The sequence below is a fragment of the Rhinopithecus bieti genome, unplaced genomic scaffold (genome assembly GCF_001698545.2).
Source record: "Rhinopithecus bieti isolate Rb0 unplaced genomic scaffold, ASM169854v2 scaffold_38631, whole genome shotgun sequence".
Taxonomy (NCBI): Eukaryota; Metazoa; Chordata; class Mammalia; order Primates; family Cercopithecidae; genus Rhinopithecus; species Rhinopithecus bieti.
The window spans coordinates 732,792-737,920 of NW_016817145.1; the positions used below are offsets into that span (position 1 = coordinate 732,792).

Consider the following 5,129-nt stretch of genomic DNA (forward strand, 5'->3'; position numbering starts at 1 on the left):
TTTCCCTCTCTTCCTTGAAGGTCTGAGTGAGGAAGAGAGGAATCCTGCCATCCATACCTGGAGCCATGTGCTGAGCCCCTTCTTCAGAGAGCTCCTGCAGGTCCTATGGATCTAGCGCACCCCCACCCCACCCCCACCTGTGCCAACTCACCTGTGGACGCAGGAGCATTAGGCGCTGCATTCATCCATTTTCATGCTGCTGATACAGCCATCCATGAGACTGGGCAATTTACAAAAGAAAGAGGTTTAATTGGACTAACAGTTCCATGTGGGTGGGGAAGCCTCACAATCATGGTGGAACACAAGGAGGAGCAAGTCACGTCTTACGTGGATGGCAGCAGCAAAAAGAGAGAGCTTGTGCAGGGAGACTGCCATTTTTAAAAACATCAGATTTCGTGAGACCCATTCACTATCAGAGAACAGCATGGGAAAGACCCACCCCATGATTCAATCATCTCCCACTGGATCCCTCTCACAACACGTGGGGATTATGGGAGCTATAATGAGATGTTGTTGGAGACACAGAGCTAAACCTTTTCAGGTGCCATAAGTTAAACTGAGACCCTCAAGGGATGGCCAATGTCCTCAGCAACTATGAACAGAGAATAGAACCAGAGAAACCAAACTATGAAGTCTCTTTCTCACATCCTTTAGGTGGATGGCATCTGCCTTGGGTTAGAGAAGAGAACAAAGAACTTTGCTGGCCCGAGGACATCTCCAGCAAAGGGTGCAGCTGGGAAAAGCCTGCAAAACCCACTCTCACAGCAAAATCTGAAGTCAATGGGCCAAGTTATTAGATCAGAAATTATGAAGTCAAGACAGCGAGGAAAGCAGCAGAGACATGGCTGACATCTTGACTAAGAGGTTTGGCAAATAGTGCCAAAAATTTTGTCCTCTATTCACAGGACTCTGACAGGCAAATGAGATATGTTCGGGTCAGATCAGCGGAGTGGTAAGGTGAAGTGAAGCAGGTCAGAGGCCTCTCAATCTCCCCTGTCAGATGCAGTTACAGAAGAAAGAGAGGGACCAGGAACAGTTAGTGGCCTCATAAGATGTGCATAGAAACTAACAGCTATGATTCATTCAAGTTTACACTGCAGTCCCTGAGATAAGTACTTGATACACATTTATCTCACTGGATTGTCACAACAGTCATATAGGTCAGTATAATTATCATCTCCATTTTACAGGTGAGGAAACTGAGGCTGAGAGAGACCAAACAATTTGCCTAAGATTTCATTGACATAAGCAATACAAGCAGAATTTGAACGCAGGCAAACTAAATTCCTGAACCCACACTTATAACTACCCTTATTCTGTCTCCTACACAGTTAATGATGGGAAGGGAAGGGGTTTGGGGTGGACAGAACTAGACTCTAGGTCTGTCCAGCTGTAAAACTCTGGCCTACTCAAAACATTGCATACCTGTGGTTTCTTAGAGTGACACACACACACACATGCACAATAGCATGCAGGCAATGAGCATGTACCCCATCTCTGCCTCCAACATAACGTCCATCTTGCTTTAATGTCCACCTTTTGTATGCATGTCTTTACAATGTCATCTTTGAGGCTGCATGTCCAGGAATCAGAAAAACCGGGAGTTGGGGTCTCAGGGTTCCCTCCATGTGATTTTATATGAGAAGAATCACTGGATATGGAAGGTGAGACATACACCCCACCTAAGCCACGAGGTAGTACCCCATGAATTCTGGGGCAGGGTCACCCCCAGAATGGGTAAGTGTTCATGGAGGGATCTAAGTCCAGCCAGTCCTGGGACTTGCCCTGGCCTCCCCACCCCACCGCCACACACCATCCTTTTCTGCTGTATGGTACTGCGAAAGTTACAGTCACAGTACTCAAGACCAAAAATTTGCCAGGTTTTCCAGCCAGATACCTAGCATGTTTTGAAAAATCTGGACTCTGAACAAGTAAGGCAAAGCATCACTGAAATACAAGCCTCAGGTATTATTTGTAAAAAATAAAACTCCTAGAAGAGCAGCAGTGGGGTAAGTAAAGTATGGATGACCCCAAGGGGAGGGGAATGGAGAAAGAAACTGATGGCAGAAGAGAAGCCCCAGCTGCATGAGCCATGCACTCCTAGAGGCAGAACTGGGGCACCCCAGGTATGACAACAACAACCTAAAGGAGAACCAGCCAGGAACACAAAACCTGCCCAAAGTGGCACCCGGGAGGTGGACTTTATGAGTTTCTACCTTCCTAGCCTCATCTTAGGACTCTGTGCAAAGGCTTCTCATACAGGCAGAGAGGTTGTTCATCCCAAACATTAGTCTCATGGGTGCAGTGTCATTGGGGCTAACTCATGCACACCTCTTCAGCAGCCCAGGAATCAGAGGCTACATGCATCACATTACAGGGGGGCAGTGGTGAGACATTCAGGGATCACACTCCTCCTTACCATAGAGCCCCAGGGAGGAGCTTTGGCCTAGGTTAAGGCCCCAGTGACTTCATCAGTGGATCTGAACTGGGTTGTATCAAGTTGTTAATAGTAAACAATAAACAAGACTCATTAAGAGCTTAGCATGTACCAGTTACTACTCTAAACAACTCATTTAATCCACATACAAGATGGAGATGATGTAATCATATTCATCATGTTGTGAATATTAAGAGATGACATACAGTGTGTGATTTTGCTTTTTGTGAAATTGATGATAACGATGATCATGATACTGATGCTAGTGATGGTGGTGGCAGCGGCGATGATGGTAGTAATGAAGGTGATAGTGATGGTAACATGCTTTATAGTATAGTGAGTAAAGATATTGATTTGGAGTTACACCAAGACCTGGTTCAAATCCCAGGTCTACCACTTAGTCATTGTGCCACCTTAAGCAATTATCTTTTTTGAATCTCAGTTTCCTTATCAGTAAGATAATATGATGTCTCTCATGGTATTGTTGGAAGAGAAAATGCATGTCAATGCATGTCTTAGCACAGTACCTGGTACTTCATACACCAGTAGCTACTGTGGAGAGAGGACAGTGGCAACAATGGCTGTAGCAACAATGGCAACGATGTCAGAGCTTCCTCACGGTGAAAGGGGAGTTCCTGATCACACTCTACACAGCCCTTCCAGCAGAGACAACCCAAGGAGCCTCCTCTCTAGGGGAATGTGTGTGTGTGTGTGTGTGTGTGTGTGTGTGTGTGTGTGTTATTTTGTTTGTTTTGAGATGGAGTTTCACTCTTATTGCCCAGGCTGGAGTGCAGTGGCACGATCTCAGCTCACTGCAACCTCCGTCTCCTGGGAGACAAGAGATTCTACTGTCTCAGCCTCCCAAGTAGCTGGGACTACGGGCTCGTGCCACCACGCCCGGCTAATTGGGAGAATGTTTTTCACCAGTCACGTTTAGTCCCAAGTGCACAAGAAGGCCTTCTATGCCATTGCAGGCGCCACTCACTTAACCATTAACCAAGCTGATCCTGGCCACACTGGGAAACAGACAAAGGTTATCTCTGGCATTATTGCATCACCTTCTCACCCCTTGCCCTGACTTCCTGGGGCCTTATACCGACCCCTGTCTGCTGGGTCTAGAGTCCCAGCCTTACCACATCTCCTTCTCCTTCCCAGAGCATTGCTTTTATCCTTCTGTGTCCAGTCAACATTTGCCATTTGGGGTTCTATGGCCTTGAAGTTAATAACAATAATAATAGCTAACAATAATAGCTAATGTATATCATGTGCTTACATTGATAGGTTTATGTAATCCTCACAACCACTCTATAAGTTGGGTGAAGGTATTAGCCTCATTTTACAGGTGAAGATGCTGAGACTCAGAAATGGTAAGTAACTTTTCTTGGTCACACAGCTTATAAATTTCAGAACTGATACCTGACTTGAGATGTGTTTGATTTTGGAGCCCAGGTTCATTCTACCATATGATGCTGCCTACCTTAAGCAAAGGCTTAACCCACAGGACTGAGAGTATTGAACACATAGGATGAAGAAGAAGCTGTTGGTGGAATAATGCATTTGACTGGTTCTCAAATCCTCCTAGAAAGGAATCCTCCACCACTCGCTTTTCTCGAGGCCCTGTCCCAGCATTGTCATTGTCCAACTCTCGTGGTTACTATAAATCTTAGAAATGGTGTGTCAGCTCCACATTCTAAAACTTGCTTGCCTGTAAAACAGATTTAAAAAAAAAAAAATTGCAACACATGCTTAGTTCCAGTAGTTCCACTTCTAAGTTCCACTTCTAAGAGATTTTGTAGAAACTGAGCAAGAGATAACAGTAAAAAGGGAGCGAATTCAAGCACTGGGACCAATGTTTCCTACATTGGACATGGTCATGACAACTGCTATTGGTAAGATTTAAGAGGCTTTTGTGATCCTGACATCAGCTCTGCCATGCGACCTTCTGGGAGCCTTTAGGATAATAACAGCAAAGGATGATTTCAGCCTCCAGGTAACAGACAAGCTGATGGTGTCGCAGATGCAATGTTGGCTTCTCCAGGCAATCCCAGTGCTCAGTGTATAAATAGAAGGCCGAGGTCATCAGGGAGCATGCGGGGGCTGAGGTCATCCTCCCTTGACACCATCAAGGCAGGCCCCAGGCGAGTGCTGGGTCCACACCTGCTCCCCACAATCAGCCTGAGTCAGGAGAACATGATAGGTGGTGAGCGGGAAGCCAGCAAGTTGACTGGAGAATATCACCTGGGAAAAAGGAAAAGCAATCAGGATGATTCAAAAATGATAGGCAACCATGCACTGTGGACCAGGTGTTGCTTTAAGTTCTTTATATGAATTGTTTCATTTAACTCTCATAATCAACATGACTACTATTATCTCCATTTTATAGATGAGGACAAAGGAGGGGGGTAGTAATTTGCCCAAGGCAGTACACTGAAGAGTCAGGCTTCCCTTGCAGGTGAGTCAAGAGCTTCTAAACTTAACCACTGGGCTTTACTCTCTCCGTGTTCCAGCCCTCAGGGAGAAGTGAAGACTGAGAGTCATTAAATAACAATGTTTAGGCCCCTTTGTTATTTCCCCTCAAAACCTCCAGTCATGGAAATCTTTTGTCTACAAGACAGCACTTATTATGTAATGATGGATTCATTGTTTTCTTGAAGTATTGTGTGGCTTTGATCCATGCCCATCAGCATGCACC

At 45.5% G+C, this 5,129-nt stretch overlaps 1 pseudogene; it reads left to right on the plus strand.

The window, feature by feature from the left end:
- The first annotated feature begins 572 nt into the window (after positions 1-572).
- LOC108517760 (cyclin-dependent-like kinase 5) overlaps positions 573-5,129 on the plus strand; it is a 16,476-nt pseudogene continuing 11,919 nt past the window's right edge.